We start from the raw sequence: 23971 nt of genomic DNA on the forward strand, positions 1-23971 counted from the left end.
GAGGTTGTGAGCAGGGCTGGAGTTCAAGTTCTCTATCTCTCTCTCCTACTTCTCTGTAGCTGCTGAGTTGCATCCATTAACTCCAGCAGGTTTGTCAGAGCACAGTTTGAATACTAGTGCTCTAGACAGCTCCACTTACCCTCTCTCACCTTGTATAACTGTCGTCTAAAGTATGATCAGGCTGGGTGCGATGGCTCACGCCTGTAATCCTAGCACTCTGGGAGGCCAAGACAGGTGGATCGCTCGAGGTCAAGAGTTCGAGACCAGCTTGAGCAAGAGCAAGACCCCGTCTCTACCAAAAATAGAAAGAAATTATCTGGCCAACTAAAATATATATAGAAAAAATTAGCTGGGCATGGTGGCGCATGCCTGTAGTCCCAGCTACCCGGGAGGCTGAGGCAGTAGGATCGCTTAAGCCCAGGAGTTTGAGGTTGCTGTGAGCTAGGCAGACGCCACGGCACTCACTCTAGCCAGGGCAACAAAGCGACACTCCGTCTCAAAAAAATAAAATAAAATAAAATATGATCAATGCAACTATAACTTCTAAATATTTTTATCTTTCTCCTAAGTTTAGGAATCTATACATTTGCTATTGCTAATCTTCACCATGACACACTATCAGCACCTCAGACTCATTATCTCCTCTTGAATTCCCTTTTATAATTTGTGTCACCCACGTTCCTGTGAGTCATCCCAGAAAGTGGAATATACCTTCTCCCTGCACTCTTCCTACTCAATCTAATTTAGCCATAAATCTTATCAATTTTATTTTCTAGATGTTTCTGAAATCTATTCTCTCTCTTTCAAATCCATACCCATAGTCTTATATTAGGTAATAATCATTATTTAATAAACTTAATATACCTCCAAAACACCTTTGGTCTGGCTGCCAGGATGATATATCTAAGATAAAATGGTCATATCAACTGTGAAATTCCCTACATGCACCTGTTATATGGAACTCTTTTGAGCTTCTAGAATAGGGTTTCTCCATCTGTAGCATACATTGGAATTGCCTGGGAGTCTGGCTACAATGGCACATTTCAAAGTTGGAACCTAATGACTTGGATCTGGGAAGTGTGATGTGATGTCTGAAACTTTGCATTTTCAAATGTGTCACAGGTGATCCTGATGCAAATGGACTGAGGACCAATGTCTTAGTCCATTTGGGCTGCTATAACAAAATGCTATAGACTGAGTAGCTTACAAACAAAATAAATTTATTTCTCACAGTTTCAAGATCAAGGCTCTATCAGATTTGATGTCTTATGAGGGCCCATTACTCACCAAAGGTGTCCTATAGCTGTGTCCTAACATGGTGGAATGGGCTAGCTAGCTCTCTGGGGTCTCTTTCATCCCATTCATGAAAGATCTGCCCGCAAGACCTAACGACCTCCCTAAGGCCCTGCTTCTTAACCATCTTAATGATGAACTTGGGGGTTAGGATTTCAGCAAAGGAATCTGGAGAAGACAAAATTTCAACTGTAGCAACCAACTGTCTAAAACTATGTTTTAAAAATGTGCATGTGTGTGTGTACATGTGTTTGTGTAAGACATCAACACTTTCCTGCATTTTCCAATACTTTTCCTGATTCCATTCTTTAAGATTCAATGGTCATTTTTCTCCTCCTGAAGACTCTACTGATCCTAAGTGAATTTACTACCAGAATATCTTGAGCATCTTTTCATGACATTATTTATTTACACACGTAGCTCTCAACTAGACTCTGACTTTTTGGAGGCAGTAACTCTACTTTATTCATCTAAGATTCTTTGGGACCGAGCACAGTAAGTGGTATATGAGTCATTGATACTGTTTATTCAATGAACAAATCCACAACCTTGACCTTTTGGGGTTTTTGAAAATCAAGACAAGGAAATTCACATTCACTACTTTTTTTTAACTGAATATTTCTTTATAGAATTTTATCACATTTGCTAATTCTCTTAGTCACCATGTTAGAATAAAATATGATAGTGAGAACACTGCTGTGTGTCAGAAGACCCTAGAAAATTATTGAGATATGAGGATCACCTAATAATATCAACCATACAGTAAAGAAACAAAATATTAAATTAAAAATGCATTTGTAACATCTAGCTCACTCACATGTAAATTCTGATAAGTTAACAGACATGAAGTGTCCTTAATTTCCTTGTCCACTCTGTATTCACACACTTTGAGCAAAATATCTGTTTGTAATCATGTCTGTGTTCATCCTTGGAATTTCAAACGTATTAGAGAAGAGTGAGTTGGGACCATCTGAAATAAGCACTACAGCATAAATATAAATACAGGTGTATACAAAAATGACTATAATATACAATTCCGACATCTATTCATAATTCTCCTCACTGAAGAGGTTAATGCTAGAAAGTGGGCATGGTCAGGTAATTTTCCTTTCTGTTCTAAATTGCTTTTCTTTCAGAATCTAAGTCCCATCGACTCTTCTCTCATCCACTACACACTTTCTTACTTCACGTGGTTTTGTACGTGGATAATTGTCTCTTTACATCAAGTTCCTTACTACAGAAAGTTCTCTCTCTCTTAGTATTTGTCCAAAGTTCAGATTTTTGGTACATGGTTTTTGTTAATGTATTTTAAAGAGTTTGTTTGCTATGCTGGGTAAGTACTTGCCATCATACTTAGCTCAGTTATGACATCTTTTTCAAGTTGCTTTGTCTCAACTTCTTGTCTGTATGTTTCTAGCCAGAAGCCTTTTCATTCTTCCCCATGTTCTGTCCTGCTCACACAATAGACAGTAAGTCTATTTTCCCACCTTTTTCTCAGTCAGGAAATCTAAATCTCACTTTTTGCAGAAACGTGGACACCACAGTAGATCTTATAAAAGTCTGTTAAGTGAGAATTCCATGCCCACTAAATATGCAAACTACATAATGCTAAGAAAATCTGCTAATTTGCTATTTGCCTTTGGCATTAACCAGTGGACTTAATTGCTCTAACACTACAATTTGAAAGCTGACAAATAACCAAGTTAAAAAGTTTACATATATATATTTCAATATATATATGTATATATATTTATTTCAATATATATATATATATGTATATATATATTTCACTATAAAATGGTGCACCAGCAACAGAATTTGGGGGACACTATACAAACCAAGCTGGCCCTTTTAGAAGTCAAATCTGGCGGTGATACATAGGCAAGATCAAAATGAGAAGACCCTAGGGGTCAGGAAAACAGTCAAAGACCTTCAACCAGGAGGGATGGTGATGGCCATGGTATCTGTGGAGGTGAAATTCACCAGACTGTGAACCCTGGCCTTTTAACACTCCTTGGATAGCACAATTTACAAGAGTGTGTTCTGTTCTCATACTAGTCATATCGGTTATGCCTTAAAGAATTCAGAAAGCCTAACCAAGCATAGCCTCCATTCTTCCTCTTGTCATGCTTCCATGATCCCATTTGGGGCTTTCTTTTAGATGAGCACACTTACAATAACTCCAAATCAGCAGGTAATCCACATGTAAAATAAAACATCTAAATCCGAGATCTATGATGATTTCTTTTCTGAAAGGGCAAAAAGGAAAGCTCCACAGTCCTGTCAACCCTCTGTTAATGAGCACTGAATTCACAGCTCCAGATTCTGTAAACCTCATTTAGATGTGTCAGCAAGAGCCAGAGCTATATTAAAGGTCTGAAACAGGAACAATAATTAAGAAGGCTCAATGCCAATTCCTTTTCATCTTTAACTGCTGCATACAGTTCGTACACAACAAATACTAAAAGGTCATCAGAACTCACTTTATAATGAGTGCATATTTATATTCCCCAAATTTTCTCTCTGACAAAGGCAGTGATAATGGGCTAAAAGAATGGGAATTTGGCCGTAGGGAATAGGAATGGCACAGGATAGAAAGAAAGGAAGAAGGAAAAGCCCAACTAAATGCAGGCCACACAGCACACAGCCTACACTCTGAAAATTCCTACAGAATTACATCCTACAACAGACAGTCTACACATCCTTTATAGGCAATTGTCTTAATATCAGGAATTATGGGACAATGGCTATATCCCAATTCAGGCGGTTTTCTCATCTGTAAGGCAGGGGGCAAGTAATACTTGCCCTAGGATTAATATTCTAGGATTCTTATGTCGATTAAATAAATTAACTCACATGAAAGTGTTTTAATGAGTTATGCACTGCACTAAGGAATAACGTGCTATTCTTATTATTTAACACTTTTTAAGCTTTCGTTTCTTTCTCATAAAAAATGTTTTTTTATTCCATCGTTGGAGATTCATTCGAGATTCTTTCTTCAGTAAAGGAGAGAACTTGGGCTGCTTCATCTATGCCCCCTTGTAATTAATGAAGAATATCTGCAAAATCATCTATGTGGACCGAATTACTAGTAACTAGCCACTAATAGTTATAGTTATTAGTACAGTCACTAACCACACAATTGAAGAAAGCTGGCATTACTGTCACCACCTTACCCATAGTAATAAAAAAGAGCACAGTTTTTGACTATTTTGTGAACATTCTATATTACTTTTAAAACTCAAAATAGTCTTCTCGAAACTGGGTCTTCCTTCTTCCAACCCTCTACCATCTCCCACCTGGAGTACCGTTTCATCCTTGAATCCTACATGGCATTCCCCACACAGCATTCATGGTTTTTTTCCCCCAAAAACCTGTCATGTGTCCCTCTGTGTGCACAATTCTCCAGTGAGCTTCCACAGACTAAAAGTCCTATATCATCAACCCTTTGTTCCCTGCCACCTCTCTTGTCCCATCTTCATCCTCATACTCCTCCTCTTCCACATGGTATCCTGCCGAGTCACCTGCTTGCTTTCTCATGGATGTGCTAAGGCCCAGCTCAAGGGCCTTTGCTCCAACCGTTCATTTTTGAAATAATCTTTTCAGATCTCAGTGCGAAAGCTGTCCCCTCAGAGATGCCTGTCCCAACTGCAAGCATCTGTGGGGGTACCTGCCACCTGCTGTTCCCCACCATGTCGCCCTAAAGGTCTCCTTCATAGAAACTATCAAATCAGCAATTATTTTATATATGTTTATTTCCTTTCTCCCACACTGGAGAAAGAAAGGAAAAGAAGGAAAAGCCCAATGTAACCCAGCACACAGCCTACGCTCTGAAAATGCCTTTAGCATCACGTCCTACAAGAACGGTCTATATATCCCTTAGAGGAAATAGTCTTAATATCAGAAATCAGACGACAGTGTTTATAGCCCAGTCATGAGTAAGTCTCATGAGGGCAGGCACCTTGCTCACTATTGCTTAGAATTATGACCATCAGGGAATAGACATGTCATAACTAGTTGTTAAAGAAAGTGAGTTTTCAAAAAAAAAAAAAAAAGTAAATAGGAAATGTTTTTAAACATTTAACATTTTAACATGTATAACAGTGAAAACTGGAAAAAAAAACCTATACAAGGCAAGGCTGAGAAAATACTGAAGACAGGGGAGCATTATAAAGTTAAAGACTATTTTATATACAGATGTCTGTTTAAAAGAAATACAGTTGGGTTAAATAAGAAAAATTAAGTTATATAATTTCAAATTTGAAGCTGGAATCAGATTCTAAATTTGTATACACAAGTACTGCCACTACTACTATTATGATATAAAGAAAATAAATAATTGTTGACCTTCTGTATTTTTTTTGTTTTCCATTTCATTTAGTTCTACTCTGACCTTCATTATTTCTTTCTTTCTTTTTGTTGGCTTTGAGTTTGGTTTGCTCTTCCTTTCTAGTTCCTTGAGACGTGACATTAAGCTGTTAATTTGTGATCTTTCTGTCTTTGATGTACACATTTAGGGCTATGAAATCACATCTTTTGCAGCAACATGGGTGGAACTGGAGGCCATTTTCTTAAGAGAAAGAACTCAGACACACAAAGACAAATAACACATGTTATCACTTATAGGTGGGAGCTAAATAACGTGTACACGTCAAAGCTGAGTGTGCGACTATGAACAATAGAGATGGAGGGAATAGGAGGAGGGAGGACGTGGGTGGTGGGAGGTTGCTTCAGTGATGGATTTGCTGAAGGCCCTGATTTCACCACGATGCAATATATCAATGTAACAACACTGCACTTATACCCCATGAATATATACAAATAAAAAATAGATAAGGAAAAAGATGTAAAGAGAAGACTCATAAAAACCTGGCATATGCAGATATCAGCCACTACTACGTTAGTACTGCTATTGTTAGTACTAGTACTGCTGCCTCAACAGGTGAATATTTACCAGATATGTGGGAAACATTTCTAACAAGTTTCATAGGTATTATTTCATTTAAGTAATAGGATAATTCTAGGAGGTAGGTGTTTTACAGGGAAAAAAATGTTGACTTTCTTCTTTCTTTCATCAGTAATTGGCAGCCTTAGACTCACGTCTGTCTGATAGTAAAGAAAATCCTCTCAATCATGCTGAGAAATTCCCTCATGTGTACATTTGATTCTCCCATAATTTAAAATGGGGGTCTTGCTTTGACTCTGTGGACATATTTGTGAAGTACTAAATTATACACGAGTTCCCTCAGCATCTGTGAATGATGACAACTGGAAAGTGGTCCCTTTAGGTAAAGAAATGGGCATGCCACAAATGAAATTATGCCCCATTCTTCCAAAGGAAAGTTTCTGTTCCCTGAATATAATATTTCTTGTTTAAAAATAAATTTCCCTTTCATTTTGACATCAAAAATAGTATCGAATGAAAACTTGTATCCCGATAATGTTCTTACTATAATTACATTATTTTAGGAAGGAATTGTATGTTTCCCCTGACGCAGATGTGTATTTTCTTACTTTGTAGTGGATCTTAGGAAAAATATTACAAAATTATGGCTTAAAAAAAGGTGGTAACATTTCCCAAATGTGCCCCAAGCTTGCCTTATGGTAGTTTTTGCTTTCAGATTTTCTGACACAATGCGGAAGCTGTGGCCTCGAGGCCACACATGGCCCTCCAGATCCTCAGGTGTGGCCATCAACTGAACCAAAACTTCACAGAACAAATCCTTTTAATAAAATGTGGATTCAGTCAAAAGGCTGCACTCAAGGATTGAGATGGCCTCACGTGGCCCCAAGGCTACCGGTTCCCCACCCTAATGTACCACATCACTGATATATTTTCATAGCCATAGGAATCACCATTGAAGTAGATGCTGAATGAGATTATATTGAATTATGGAAAGGTGCACACATCATAGGTGTATAGCTTGGTGGAGTTTTCATGAAGTGACATTCAGACCGAGCAGAACTTTTTATCTACACCCCAACACCCCCTTGTGCCCCCTACCAGTTCTATTTGTCAAAGGGAACCACTCTTCTGACTTCTAACTTGGATTAGCTTTTCCTGGTTTTGAACTTTACACATAATAGGCGTTCTTTTGTGTTGGGCTTCTCAGCATAATGTTTGTCAGATTAATTCGCACATTGTTGCATATAGTTGTAGTTCAGGATTTTAGATTTTTAAAAGCTTAAACCCTAACTCAATGAAAAATAAGGATTCTATAGAGAACTCATTTCATTGTCATATACTCGGTTATTGTCAGTCCAGAAAAATCTATACCTTTCCCCCCTCACATCATAGATTAGTAACTTCTCCTACACTTGATAATCTAAAATATGAGTATTTTTTCCCAATGTATTCCAAGTTTTTGACATTTTTCTCGATGGTAAAAGATGTGCTTGGGCCTATATTCTTATCTTTTGCTCTTGTAGCAAACAAGATGGTAAAAAAAATGCAGACCAAATATTGGCGTTTACGAGAACGGCCGCTTATGTTTTTTCTATTTCCAAGGGTTGCTAAAAGTAGAAATGTGTGCAGTTTCCTCTTAAATATCAATAATCTCCATGCTACAGATGGAAATATTGTATTTTCTCTGAGCCCTCATTGTAAGTCATTTGCTCATGTGTAAATCTAAACCCTTTTGAGAGTATCAGAAATACACATTCTCCCCTGACTGACCCATTTCTACATGTGGATCTCTGTTTGAGCTGAAATATACCAGGGATCAAGGAAAGAAAATCACATTCAACTAGAGCATGTTGTAGTGATTTCCCAGCTGCAGATGCTCAAGAGCACAAATTATTCTCGCTAAGGCTGGCATTAATCTAATCTCAAAATCCTTGCTTCAGTTTGGCCTATTTACAAAGCCATCACAATTCCAAGATTTGCTTTTAGCCAATTTGCCCCACTTAGTGAAAAATCATGTCCCTTTTTGGGGACTCTGTTTCACCTGAAATTCAGAAGTCATGCTCATTTAAAGATCCTCATTTTGGAAGGTTCTAAGCCTATCTGTAGCTTTACAAATATATGCAGAGCTCTTTCAACTAAGGATAAGCTATATTTTGAAAATAAATGTAGAAGCTTTCACAAATGTTCACTGTCCCTTGATACAAAACAAGTGAAAAATGATTGTTCTTTGAAGTCAAGTGATATTTTGTAGATTTTCACTCTAGCTTGTAAGAAACAGACAGACCTTGGCAATACAAAAGACGTTGCATTTACATACTGCTTCCAGCAAATTCTTGAGGATGAAAAAATCACCACAAGAATATAAAACATGCAGACCATAGACCTATCATAAACACTGCAATGAAATTGACTGTTTGACAATCCACACAGAAGTAAAATATGCACATTGCATTTCAGAGCGAGGTCTTTGACCAACTGCTTGGCATTTTCCATATGCATTCTACTCTGGTGTCTTTTCCAGTGTTTCTTTCTCTACTTAAATTTTTTTATGTCCTCTCTCTGGGAGCCTGCATCCTAACCATAATTTCAAGACTAGTTTATGTTTTACGTACTCCCTCTGAAGCCTTACTAAATGCTCTTATTATTAAATAATCTGTCTTCTCAATGATTTATAACAATAACTGGAACAACAATAGTAATGATAGACACTTTTTTTGAGTTCTTTGTATGTCCCAGCACTTTATATGTTACCTATAGTAATCCTCCAGATGCCCTAAAACAGACAGTTTATGATCCTTATGTTACACAAAAGGAAACTAAAGCCATAAAAATTCAGTAACTTGCTTCAGAGCTAATGTACAGTAGTATATAGGTCTGCCTGTCTCCAAACCTACACTCCTTCTTGGGTGTTTCACTAACCCTCAGTAATGTCTGCATAAAGAAGCAAGGTTTCAGGCTGGACCTGGGGAAAACCCTTCTTAACATGGGAACATTAAGTAGATTTTCCCCATTTAATATTATTAAAGGTAGTTTTAAACAGGAAATATTGTAAATTGCACACACATTTATTGCATTAACCAAATAGTTGAGTAATATATTACAAGCATATGAGTAGATGTTTCATGTTGTCTATCCATTCTTAATCATGCAGGAAATTATTTCATCAGGGTCTCAGTATTTTCATATTTATTGTCTTCTTTAGTTCCTCACTTGTCCCTTCTTGTCAAGTGTTTGTGTGTGTGAATGTGTGTGTGTGATCCTTTTCTACAACGGCTCAACAACCAATAATTTTAATTTTTACCTGAGTTTTGCTTTCCTTTCTTCTGTGAAGTAGCCTGTAGAGTTCTGCAACCCCTCTCCATGAATCTCTCTTCACTGCATTTTTAAAATTATTTTGCCATCACACATTTCCCTCCATTCTCCTGCCTATTTTTCTATTGCTTTGTCTCTAGGAGAAAGAGAGGTGCTTCTATTGCTGCTTCCACTGCTCTTGGTGGCTCTGATGGACCGTCACATGCCCTCTTCATCCTAAACCACCAGTGCCTGGCACAGGTGCAGCTGCCCATCATCAGCTTCCCCTGGCGACCACTTTTCCCCGTTATTTTTCATTCCATTAGTTGACTTCAGGGAGCAACACTAAAAGCATTCCCTTGGAGTGTGGAGTGGCTCTGAGGTTAAACCTTCAACCAACTTTCTGAACAATAGAATTTTTTATTCGTTTTCTTTTCAGAAATCAAGTTATTTTAGGGAGAAAGAACATGTTTCCTGGCAAAGGACTTCCTTGACTATTCTTTCCAAAAATGAAACAAACCCAGATTCTAATCTGTGTCCTAATTTCCTTAAAGAGTATCATCACCTCTATGGTTTCTAAACTGTCCTTGAAATGTGTTGATGAATCATTCCGAGGGTGTAGCATGTGGTCTTTAACTCTTTGCAACCAAATCATGTGAGTCATGAAAAGACACAGTAAATGATTGAATCGGTCAAGGCAGCCAAACTCCAGGAAAGTCAAAGAAAAAACATTTTGTTTTTTGCTGAATTGTTAAACTACGAAGATACTAATCTATATACAATGAATTGACTGTTCGGTTCATTTGAAATGCGTTATTCATTAACTATCAGTAGGTACAGCCTGATTTATGATGACGTAAGCAATATTTTGAATGGAAAATTAGTTTATACCTTGAAGGACTTGAAAAATAAAATTGTAATATGATAATGAACAGAATTAAAGAGCAAACTCAATGCAATGAAAGAACAATTTTGATCTCTACTTTGGGCAGCAGATCATTCAAGTATGTGGCTTAGAATAAAACACACAAAACAAGATTAAAGGAGGTAATAGTGGATCTAATCCTTTGGATCTTGGTTAAGTGCAGAGATGCGATTGTTGCAAACAGATAGACCTTCCATGTTTCAGATGATTAAAAACAATTTTGAGGCTCAATGAACAATGTGAATAACTCCACAAAAGGGAATATTATTTGGAATACAATAAAAAAAACTCAATGAATTTTCAGTCGTTTTTGACAAAACATCATTTTTGATGATTAGTGGAGCATGAACTATGCATGAAAGAAAAAAAACCTTACCTAATTCATCCAAAATATCATGTTCCTTACACATTTATTGCTTCATCTCACTTTAAAGCAGAGAAACTATTGTTTGGAAAATCCTTGCACTTGAAAATTGTCATTCGACTTGTTAGAATGACCAATGTTATTACTGAGAAAAACAACTTTCCTAAAAACAAGCCCACACTGAGATGAAAATCATTCCGAATTTGGAAATCAGTTGCTTCAATTCCAGACGTGTCAGTTGAGCAACAGTCTATGGTAGAGGACAATTTTTTTTTCCATTTGAAAATCATGAATTTTCTTAATAATGATTTCAAAATCAACACCTTCTTCTGTGAGTAGCAACTGTTTAATTCTGGACCTTGTATAGCTTGACTTTTCTCAACTGCACTTTATTACACCTGAGTCATTTGAATTGCAGCTGGGAAAGAAGAATCAGTTGGTCTCCTCAATTAATTTTACATGTGCATGGCTTCCCAAGGAAAACTAATGCTCTTTCAGCTTATCTAAATAAAGGCTAGTCAACATTGCACATTGTGCTCAGCACGGCATGCTGAGAAAAATAGAACTTGTGAATCTTAACAAATAAGAAAAACCTATCAAACAGTTGTCTGATAGTTTCAAAGGAATGTTTTTGAGATATTCAAAAGCTCCATGACATATTCGAAGAAATTTCATGGACCTATTCACTGTGTCAGCTGAACAGTGAATGCCACCTTTGCTGCTACAATTACATGGTCTACAAATTGTCATTTCCTTCGTTAAAACCATGCTTTATATATTTTTTTTAAAAAAAACAAATGTCTAGAAGAAATTTAAAATTTTAAAAATATTCCCAGAGCTGAGAAAGTTTCCTTTTTTAAAACAAATATTGGGAGGATTTACTGGAATAAGGCAACATTTTAAATACCTAGGAAGATGTAATTAAAATTTTTCAATGTGATTAACAAAAATCTCCTGCATTTGTAAACATCAGATGTTACTGTGTAAGTGAGCTACTAACAAGAAAACTGTCACTATATATCCACGTAAAAGAAGAAAGCTTTAAATAAATTTTCTTAGTAAAATTACTTGAATTTCAAACTCATTGTCATTTTTTTCCTACACATAAAAAACAAAACTAGCATGCTGCCAATGCTTAGAATCCCTTCACTGTAAGCTAGTTAACAAAAGAAAAAAATACTTTATGATAATACAATTTGATGAAAGACTTGTTTATCTCTTTAAAAATAATCCTATGCAAATGCATTCCTCATTAATTTTACAAAGTAAACAAACAAACTTGAAACTGATTGGACCAAAAAAAGTTTAAATTTATCAAAAATATTCTTTCATGAACATATAACAATTTTTGTTTGAAAATTTATCAAGTATGATATATTCACTTTGAATTCATATTACTCATGTAACATCCTGTTCACTTAGTATTTATTTTTGTGTCCTTATCTTTATAAAGTATAGAATCATTGAATGATACTAGAAATCCTTTCCAATATACTCTTATCTTTGTAAAACTCCAAAAGGTTTAAAAATGTAACAACTAGATCTTGTTAAAAATATAACAGTAATATACAGTTTGGCATAAACAAAATATAGATTCTACCACCTTCTCTTTTGAAATCACAAATGAGAGAAATATAAAATTCTTTTTAAGTGTCAAAAACTCATAAAATTGTTGTCTGAATTAAATGAAATGATATGAAAACACCTAGCATATTTCCAGAAATGTAGTAAATATTCAGGAAATTATAGCTTTCCTCATTCCTCATATGGCATGGCAGAAATCATGTTCCTTTGTGTCTGCCTACATTTTGATATTTTACACATTGCATGACACATTGAGGGTACTGAATAAATATTTGGTGACACCTCACTAAGCATCAGGTACTCACTAAAGTTCTAGGTATACAAAAGGGGGAAGAAAAAAACTATGTCTGCCTTTAATAAGCCTTGCTTTTTGCCATATTTGTGATATGGAGACCATTCAATAATGCCACAAATCTAAAAGGCACAGTATTAACGTATCACATCAGAGTCCAATTTCTATCAATATTCAGATTTTAAAAATTAGACTAAAATAATATACATCATAGGTTGAACTCAGTCTGATTCATTAATAAGACTGATTGGAAGGGAACTGGGGGGAAAAGGCTAACTACGCAAACCATACAATAGTAGGTGGGCCTGAAAAATACTTGTAACCTAATCACAACTATTTAAAGTTGCTGGTCGATACTGTTTTGGAAATAATTCTCGTTTAAGATTTTTTCATACAACTCTCGATAGACTTTATTCAAATTAGAAACACCTCTATAAAGGGGTTTGCTCCTTGAATTCACCAAATCTTTGAATTCAAGCAGAAATTGTTGAGAAACAATTCTATTTTTCTAGACCCACTCCCAAGCTCTCCCCCTACTCTCACTTCTAGTAAGCAACCAGGTTATTGAATTTCAAGGATGAAGCTTTCATAATTCCTTTTTGCCTCTATTTTGGATCTAAAGCAAAGAGAGTTTGTACTGTATCTAGTTGGATGCTTGGGAGACATTTGTGATTTTTTTTTAAATGCCATTTCTAGTCTGAAATAGTTTCATATGAAATATATTAATTACCCTCAAATACCAAACACTGGATAAAAATATGCTGATGATCTATTTGGAAAGACTTACATGTCTTGACGTAAAAGTTTCACCAATGGATGATAAAAAGTTGGGCGGATTCTTAAGGCAGATCTGGTGGTTCCCACCCAGCACTAATGCATCCTCCTATTTCTGGCCTTCATGCCAACTGCTGATGAGAAAAGCTTGGGTTGCCATTTATACTCCACACAAACACGTGTTATTCATCCTTTCCCTTGTGGCCAATCGCCGAGGATTGAATCAGGGAGACTCAAATCCATTGGTTTGTCAGTGATCAATCATATTCTCTCTTCAGAATTTTAACTAAGACTAAGAGAATACAGAAAGCTTTTGTTCTTGGAAGGAAAGACTTTGAAGACTAGGAAGTAGATGGTTTTCATGATTATTAGCAAAGGAATAGCCACAGAAGGAGCCAAACTCTTTCACTTGGCTTGCAGGGCTCTGAAGGTCTGTTCTCCGCCAGACTTGTTCCAGTAGTCCCGAAGAGTACCGCTACCCCTGCTATGTGCTCATCTAGCATACATCCTCTGTCAATTTATGCATAGCCTCTTTAGTGAATTATTTAATGTTTTTATTCTTTCTTGTTCATGACTTAATCCTTATCCAGAGCCCAACCTAGAGCAATAGTGGTGGTCCACAAATATTTGGTGAAAGAATCAGTGAATGAATAATGAATGAATGCTAGGCTAGCAGGTAGATATGGAAAAGGTGAGATGACAGATAATGTGGACTAATGAGCATCAGCTTGATTCTTGAGCTTCCTGGGTCCTGGGCACTGGTTTCTAACAAGCTTAGTGCATTTCACTTGATTGAGATATTGCATGGATCCATTATATAACAAGACTTTTCCACTAGTTTGGGTTTGATTCTATGCCTTAAACCAACAATCTATGGCCAAGGTAGTAGGTTATTCAGGAGGCAGAGTTTATATAGAATGGCCTGTTATTACAGACCTCTCATTTTTCCTTGTGCAAAGAAAAAATAAACAGTTGGAAAGGACCAATGATCAGCAAATACTCGTCTTTCCTCTTGGAAAATCTGACCTGTGTCAAAGATGATTGGATTTATTTTCTCTCCCCAAACAAGAATACTCTTTGGTAGTTAATTTCCAACAAATAAACAGCAACAACAAAAAAGAGGTGAACCTCTATAAATTTACTTATTATCCTCTAATTGTATGCTTGCAGGGCAGCCATGAAACACTTTTTAAATGAGAAATTATAAGAACCTAGACACAGTGAAAATTACATTAGAAAACTGATACCAGAAATATTTTCCTAGATGTGAATTTACCCAAAGTGGGCATTTACACAGATAAGTCTTTTCTCCCTTGTTGGGCAGTACATTTTTGTGGAGTCAGAGCTCACAAATATAAAATGAACAACATTGCATGCCATTGGAACAACTGTAGATCTTCACAAATATAGGAAAACAGGGTCAAATATCATAATAATAAGTAGAGGCAAGAAGAAAAAAGAAAATCCCTTCATATTCTGCTTTTGCATAAAGACCTTCAAAATGTGATATAGTAAGGGTGAAAATATCTGACAACATTTGTTACTGGAAGTGAATTGGAAATTCCTAAAGACTACTCTAATTCAACAGAGTACAAGAAAAGCAGTAATCCATTGAGAAAACCAGTTTTAGTCAAAATTTTCATGTTATTTTAATTAGCTGGATTTTTTCTTTTACTTGCAAAGGAGGACACATTTTCTGCTAGCATATGTGTACCTTTTTTAAAATTAACTAATTTTTACTGAGAGATCTGGAAGAAAGAAAATATAAAAAGACTACTCTCATATTGAACCAAAGATAGCAACAATATTGGCAAAGATAAACTATATTTTCTCGAAGTATAAAATTAAACATGTTACATAAATGTATCATTTATGCATTAATTTACCCTATTGATCTGCATTATGTTGCCTTAAATACTTAAGCATCTTAAAAGTTCCATTATGAAAGTACATTAATATCAAATGCAAACTCATTAATTATTTCGATACTATAATAGCAGCAAACAAGCACATATGTAAAATATTTGGGTTAACACTTCAAATAATTGTATTAAAATTAGTTCCCAATAAAGCATAGTAGAGTGAGTTTTGAAAGCTGTTAGGAAAATACTCATAGGTACTAGAGGCACTAGATTATATCTCTCCTTCTGTGCACAGTTAAGATGAAGTGATATTAGAATTGCTACTCCACCACACTATGTTAGATTTAAGTATTACAGTGAAAGATCTGAAGTTTAAGACATTTTACGAAATCCATAAATCCTGCTGAAAAAGTAAGGTGGTACATTAGGGAACTATAAATGTATGATCTGATACCATGTGGAGTATTGCTTTTCCCTCCCTCCCTGATTGATGCTTCTCATTCCACCTGCTCCCCCCTCTTTGGAATCACTTGCTCAAAATAATTAGCTGCCCTAAGTCCTTGTGTATGGATTTGCTTTGGGGAGAACCCAAGCTATGGCAGCATTGAACATTAAAGGTTTGGGAAAAAGATGGGAAATTAACAAAGAAAACCAAAAAGGAACAACCAGTAAGGTAGGAGGAAAACCAAGAGAGTATGGTGTCCAGAAAACCAAGTGAGAGAGTGTAAGGAGCACAAGGGGTCATTAGCTGTGTCAAATACTGCTGAAATTCAAGACAAGGAAAGAGGCCTGGCCAATGGACTTAGCAACAGAGAAGATATTGGAGATGTTGACATGAGTATTTTATTCCAGTGAATAAAAATGGAGGCAAAAGCCTGAATAGTGTGCATTTAGGAGAGAATAGAAGGACGGAAACTATAGACAGTGGGTTCCATCAGCTCCACAGGAAGCAAAGAATTGGGTTGGCAGGTGACAGGTTTAGTGGCTTCAAGATTTGTTTGAAGAGGGAAGAAATAAGAAAGCAGGCTTTTTTTGCTATGAAGAATGAACCAGTGAAAAGTTAAAAGTTTATGATAAAGGAGAGAGGGGAGAGCAAAACGAACATGATGGAACTATCTAATTCCAAAGGAGTGGGGTTGGCTTTAAATAAGAGCAACTATGATAATTTTTGCAGGAGGAGAGTTTGTGGGACAGATGCCAGTGAATAAGGAGATGTGATGGTGGACAAACGTGGAAATTCTCTTCTGATCCATTTTATCTTCCCAGCAAAATAGGAAGAAACTGTTCAGCTGAGAATGGGGGTAGAGGATGTGGGTTTGGAGATCTACGGAGAAAAAAGATGAAATAGACATTGAGAGGAGTGACAAAGAGGGAAAGAGAAAAAGAGAGGGAGAAAGGGACTGTGGGGGAGGAGAGAGAGAGAGAAAACTGTTCTAATTTATAGAGAGTAATTTCTTCGCATTACATCATGTGTCTCCCAGATAGCTTGCCTGCTTTCATGATGAGTCAAGTTTTCTCCAACATTATTGGTATTAATAGCTCTATTCATGAATAATGCAATGATGAGTATCATAAAGACATCTTTGAATTTAAATTGTATAATATAGGAAACAGTTTTTAAATAAGACTACTTTTTAAAATAAATAATTCTAGGGACATCACAAGAAAATATCTGATATTCATTTGCTTCAAAAGTTCCCTGCCCATTTCCCTCACATGCCCATCTGAACACACTCTGTAGATTCAAGATGGCAGCCTGTGAAGGGACTACTTGACACACCAACTGAAGGCATGTCACATCAAGAGGTGGAGTTGGCCTCCAGTGCCCTCCACTGCTGACCTCTGGCTCCTCCTTTTTTAGGAGGAGTACCCTTATCCCCCCTGTGGGTTCTACCCCTTCACATTTACATATCATTATAGAAATTTGCTTGCAGTTTCTTCATCCACACCTAGAGGCAAAGAACTAATAAAACCTTGTGCCACCATTTACTGAATCTGTTCTGTAATCAAATAATGATGAAGTTTTTGGACAACCATCACCAGGTAGGAATGATTTGAGACATCCTGAAGCTCCTACTGTTACACTATGCGAAGAATTGTTTACTCGGCTTGCCGTGCTCAAATGAAATTTCCTTTTACCTCCCTATACAAAATCAGTCATCCTCTATATTTATATTCTATTTCTCTGCTATATAAGTTTTTTCACTGAGATATAAAGCTGCTCATTGCAATATTCCTGCTAAGAAATATGCATGGTGATGTCAGAATCTAAATGTCGTCTATGGTGGTGATTCAGTTCTGAAGGGGCATTTTGCTACAGCTGATGAGGAACTCTTGCTTTTGGAGACAACAATTTTCACAGTGTGGTTAAATCAAACATTAGCTCAAGTGATTGCAGGTGAACCATTAAGACCCTGATGTGAAACAGGTGCTTTGTGTTTGTTCTCTTCTTACAGACACAAGCCGGTTGGCACGGAAAACAGGAAAGGAGCCCATTTCCCCCCTGAATATGTATGGAATTAAAATTCTTCTTCAGTTCAAAACTTGTCAGTTATAAGCCTCTGATTCAAGATGGAAGACTGGGCACAGAAATCTGATACTCAAATTTTTGAAGATCCTCCAAAATAAAAGCAACTGAAAAATGGATGAATGAATAAAAACAAGTAGTTTAGGCAGTGTACCTATAATTGCTAAGAAAACAAAAAATGTGTAGTCACCAATAAAGGAGAGAGAGACTCTTGTAAATTTCCAGAAGAAAAAAATACAGACAGAAACATGTGGGAAGATGAAAAAGACAAATAATTCTGTAGCCCATAACATACTACAAGGAGAATACCAAGAACATGGTGATCAACGAGGACAGAATCCTGCTGGTAGGGAATTAAGCTCAGAGTCAACAGGTAAAGCTGAATTCTAAAGTGAAAAGTGGAGCCCAAAATGGGGGGCGGGGGTGCTCATGGAAAGTCTGTACATGGGATGTGTATATGGCACAGCTTCATCCACTAGCATCCTCATTCCCATTCCCTCACTAGCCCATGGAACAAAGATGGGCTTTATTTATCCTCTTAGAGCAGAGAGCTCTACTGTAACAAAATTAAACAAAATGTACATAGAAAGTTAAGGCACATGATCTGGGTGTTTAATTCCTGGAAAGCCATCCCTCTTCTGGCACCTGGAGTTTCAGTGGTCTGGCAGCTAATGCCTACTTGGTCCCCTTAAATGGCATAACACACCTCTCTCACCATATGGAGCTCAAGGGCAGAATTTTTACCCAAGAGGGAAATTTTATTGGAAAGCTTATCTATTTATAATAACAGCAGGAGAAACTCTGGTAATATAAACATATATATGGATATCCAAGGATCACCAAGCATATGAGCAAAGAAAGTAGTATAAGAGAGAAAGACCACATGATCAGAGAAAGTAGAGAGTGAGAGAACCAGAAGTAAAATAGAAATAAAAAATAGAGTAAAAAGGAACTAAACTTTTTAAAAGGATGCTAATATTCTCAAAAATATTTGAAAAGTATAACTAAAATAAGGAAAGGATGCTTTGAAAATGGAACAATCAAAGAAGGAGAAAGTGCTTTTAGAGATTTTTAAAAGACAGAAGTGGAAGATATAAGAGAAAAGCCAAGGACATATTGAGGTTCTAGAAGAGAAGAAAATGAATAAAATTATCAGTAATATTATAGAGAAGAATTTCCCAGAGCTAGAGGATATCAGTCTTCATATGAAAAAAATCCCATTGTGTGATAGACACAAAAATTAAAATAGACCTCTACCTTATTTAGGAAACCGAGTAAACCAAGAATAAAAATAAATTCCATTTTGATAAAATGATTGCGTTTCCTTTGGGTAAACGGGGTGATGGACACACTTATAACTTTGACTCAAGCAGTACAAAAGCAATCTATGTAACCAAAACATTTGTACCCTCATAATATTCTGAAATTTTTTGAAAGCTGAATAAATACATAGATTCTTAAAAATATTCCAATGGGGGAAAATATTCAACAAAGTTGAGTAAAAGAAACTAAGGACATCTACAAGGAAGATAAGTGAGACTGACATCAGAATTCTCATCAGCAGACTGGATTCTAGAATATAAAAAATTTCTTTAAAAGTATGAAAAGAAACTTCTTTTTGACCTATTATATTGTCTATCTGACCAAACCAGTGTTTCACAACAAAAGCATTTTTATACATATAAGCACTCAGAAAAATTACCTCACAGTTCTTCCTTAGAAGAACGCTGAGAAAGGCAGAATTAACCAAGATAATGGAAAACTGGAAGCCTAGTAGCTCCAGCGCCAGAGAGCAATCAAAGAGAATCTCCGCATGACACCTGTGCCCGTGGGTCTAGAAGGAACCTTCTCAGTTTGGCACAAAAACAATAACAACAACAAAAGGCATCCAGAAAGAAAGGATTCAGTGACTAGAAGGTTGATTGAGACAGGGGGAAAAAATTAAGAAGAAAATTAAGGCAAATTGTGGAAGGAGAATAATTCAATTTGAAACTTTAGACGGAGAGGAAAGAAAGAGCACTTGGCAAGAGGTTCGTGGTTCAAATCCAAAATACAAAGCAAAATAAAATGTAACATTATTTTAAGCATTAGGTGGAGCGAAAGAAAGGAAAGCCCAACTGACCTTGCCGTTCAGGACGGTCTTCCTCGCCGTGGTTCTGCTGCTCGCCCTGCGGGGAGGACATGGCATCCCGCTGTACCGCTTCGGTTGCCCTAAGCAATTTGTACCGGGTCGTTGCGGGAGTTTCAGAATGTATTTGTAAATGATCGGACACTCATTTCAGCAAGAGGTGGAATCTACATCCCCTAACCCTGACCCTGGGCCGTCGGGAGCGACTCCCGCGTAACCCGTGGAAGGAGGCCGAAGTGGCACTGCCTAACTCCCAGGGCACACGTTGTCCTGCCCCTTCTCTTTGGACACTCACCTTTGGGACCCCGAAACTCCGTGTACGAAGTCCAACCACTCGGAAGCCTCCATGCTGGAAAGCAGCGCAGGTACGTGGAGAGACCACACGTAGACGCCCTGGCCAACAGCCAGCTGCAACCACGAGAGGCGCGCGAGGCGGCCTTTAAGGGACTCCGCCTCCAGCAGCCGCGTGTTACGACAATCCCCGGAGAACACCTGAACGAGATCACCCAGCTGAGCCTTGTCAGTCACGGATCTTCCCAGCTGAAGTCCCAAACATCATGGAGCAGAAATACGTTGTCCCTACTGCGCCCTGGTGGAATTTCTGACCACAGAGTCTGTGAGAGTAGCAAAATAATTATTTTTTTTGCCACTATATTTTTGGATTTTTTTAATTCCATAACAGATAACTGGAACACTATCTGTGGCCCATTAGAGAAGAAAGAATGATTTAAATTGATTAGGTACACTAACAAAATAGGAAAATAAGCAAAATACAAATATTAAACACTGGGAAAAGGAGAGAGGAGGATGGACCAGTTTAACAGTGAGCTAAATCTTATATACCTCGGAATTGTTAAATAAAGTTGATAAATAAATGAGTGAAGGTCGAAAATAAGTGAGCTATGGGAATGACCTAAAGAAAATCTAAAATTGAAGCAATTTTAAAAAGAGGCTTCTTCTAAAGAATAATACCTGAGGTTAGGGGATAAACCTAAAGAAATTGTTCATGTTCATTATAAGATCATCAGTATTATTTTGCTGCCAAGTGTATATATTACTTGAACAGAAAGTTACTGCTTTGGGAAAACACTCCCCAAACTGTGCTTTCCTCTAAACTCTACAGTAATAGACACAGAAAAGGACTTCTGTGACCAAATGTGGGTTTTTTCCCCCCAAAACCAAGCCGCAAACACCAGCTGGGTATCCTACAATTCACTTTCATCGCTTTGTAGCCATCAGATAGTGTCAGATCCCACAGGGTGAGGACTCAGTCCTCAAGATGCCCATCCTAGCCAGACACCAGTCACAAGTCCAGGCCTCTGGAGCTTCTGACCAACTGGCTTCAAGTGGGGTTCCTAAGAGCCCCTCCCAGTTTGGATTCGATTAATTGCTGGAGTGGTTCACAGAACTCAGGGAAACACTTCTGCTTGCCGGTTTATCATAAAGGAGAGTACAAAGGATACAGAGGAAGAGATGCATAGGGCAAGGGGCACAGGGCTTCCATGCCCTCCTTGGGTGCACCACCCTCCAGGCATCTCCTCCTGTTCAGCTCTCTGGAGGCTCCCCGAACCCTGTCCTCTGGGTTTTTATGGAGGCTTCCTTACACAGGCATGATTGACAACCATGTAGAAATGTGACTGGACAAAAAGCACATGATCTAAACCAATCAAGGCCTGTCTCTTCAGATTCTTCTTGGCCTCTCTGTGCAGCATTCCTTCCTGCAGGGTATAGGGCAAGACCTTCTCCGGAATGAGGGTCTTTGGACCGGACCCACAATCAGATTAGAGCCCTGCCTTGGGCAGGTGAAAGGAGGACTGGAGAAGGTCAGAGAGAGACAGATTCTATCTTGTGAGGCCTATAGTGCCCCAACATTATAACAAGGACTATGGGACCCATAAAACTCCATAGGAAGCATGAAAACAAATATATATGAGTGTGTGTGTGTATATCATAACACCACAGTTACTTAAAAAGTTACAAATTCTTATCATGACTTCTAATTTTCACTTACGGTCTCTAATGCAAATAAAAAAAATAAATTTAAAAAGTTTAATGCAACAGGATGTTATAATTTTCCTAAATAAAATTATAAAACTAAAAAATAATAAATTAGGCAATACAGTGAAGAGTGGAATTAGGCCAATTTTCTCATCTGCTGTTGATGCAAATCTGACTTGGTAAAAAGCAATCTGTCTTTAAAGAAATCTGTCAATATATATCATGAACTGACAAATGCAGATAAAGCTACATGCTTGAAAATGACCATTTTAGCATTAATTATTTGGGAAAAGGTTTCAGTTTAGCTTAGACTTTATCAGTGCTGAAAAGTCATGCTTGCCTGAGGAACTGGTGAGGTAGAATCAATAAGATGCTTATTTGAATGTGGGTTGAGGAGTTTTCTGGGACAATCTGAAAGCTCTTTCTGTGGCTTATGTTTAGACAGATCTTAAAAGGCCTAGCAAATTGATGGCCTAGGCTAGTAGATTTATCATACATGATGGGCAAGAAGCCTGGAAAATTCTCTGTATAATTATGCATCTTAATCCTCTGTAGAAAAAAAAAATTAGAATCTATTTCAAGACACATAATGTGTCAGCAATAACAGCACTGCTTTGTGACCTTTTCAACAAAGAGTAAGTCGACGATAGAGAGAAATTCTTTCCTCACTTTTTCTGAGACCACTCCTGGGTCAGGTTCACTGAAGGCTCTAGTGCATCAGTGGTATCAAGTGCACAAAGAAGGTTCCGTAGAAACCTTCGTGCTGGAAGAGTATGACAGACGAGGTAGCACCCAGTAGGAACCAGCCCATTCCTAAGTGTCTGCAAGTCATCCCCGGAGACGTTCAGTAATATTTGAGGATCCACTTAACTTCCTTAGTTCTTGTCCAAGTCTGTTCATGCAGGACCTTGAACAGATGTCAGCAAGGACCAGAGAAGTTAAATATGTGTAGTAAAAACATGGGAAAGAATCCAAAGGTATTCATCATCAGGTATGTACAGTTAATTATGTTATACTTCATTTTGAAAAAGTGATGGTTGACAAACACAAAACACATGCTTATACAATGCAGTTTTAAAAAGAAAAGAAAAGGTCAATAATATATATGCTAGATATGTTATATATGTTTATATATACTGGGAGGGGTGTATAAAATTAGATGAAAACACAGTTAAATCCGAGGGGTGTTAGGCTGCAGTTTATTCTTGCTTGTTGCTACTGGTCTAACACAGGTCAGCAGGCATGCTCTACTCATCATAGAGACTAGAAGTTATCAAACTAGAAAAACATTAAGTTAGTCAATACTGTGGAGGGTGCTACTAGGCCAATGTTCTCGTATGCTGTTGGTGCAAACGTGAGTTGATGAAACGCAATCTGTCTCAGAGACGCAGGCAGGGGGAGGAGCTACCACCTGTGCCAGAAAAGAGAGAGTGCTGGAGATTTTCACATCAACAATCAAATGCCCCCGTCCAGAAGTGACCCACCGGACTTGCACTCAGAGCTCATTGTTCCAAACTGTCACAATGTCCCACTCAAGAATAAGGGGGCCAGAAAGTGCATTCCTGCCATGTCCTCAGAAAGCTGAGAACTAATGACAACCTCAGGTTTTCAAACTGATATGCAAGAGTTTCCAAATCACTGCTTTGACAAACATGAAATATAAGAAAAATTTTAACTAAGTAAACTTCCTAGTTTACCATTAGATTCATTACATATTCTCCCTTCTTTTCTCCTTTCTTCCTTCTCCTCCTCCTCCTCCTTCTTCTCCTCCCTCCCTCTTTCCCTGCCTGTCTCCCTTTCTCCCTCCTATTGTCATTACTGGTAACATGCAACCAGAAGGCACCATGATTATGTATGTAGCAGAAGCCTTTGCCTTCCTAGTTAACTGAGGTTCATTTGACCTTATTTAAAAATTCTTCTCATTGTCAGCCAGAGCCGCCTCCCATCATTCATCAGTAGAGAAAAATGGGAAGTGAAAGTCACTACTGACAGTGGAATCACATGCTCAAAGTGTAGTGGAAGTTCTC

At 37.4% G+C, this 23971-nt stretch overlaps 1 long non-coding RNA gene across 1 annotated transcript in view; it reads right to left on the reverse strand.

The window, feature by feature from the left end:
• LOC123621608 overlaps positions 1-20273 on the reverse strand; it is a 117181-nt gene extending 96908 nt beyond the window's left edge. The window contains exon 1 of the long non-coding RNA XR_006729197.1: positions 20242-20273. This is a non-coding gene — a long non-coding RNA (uncharacterized LOC123621608). The remainder of the gene's footprint in view (positions 1-20241) is intronic.
• Positions 20274-23971: the final 3698 nt, after the last annotated feature.

Source organism: Lemur catta, chromosome 16, assembly GCF_020740605.2.
Source record: "Lemur catta isolate mLemCat1 chromosome 16, mLemCat1.pri, whole genome shotgun sequence".
NCBI lineage: Eukaryota > Metazoa > Chordata > Mammalia > Primates > Lemuridae > Lemur > Lemur catta.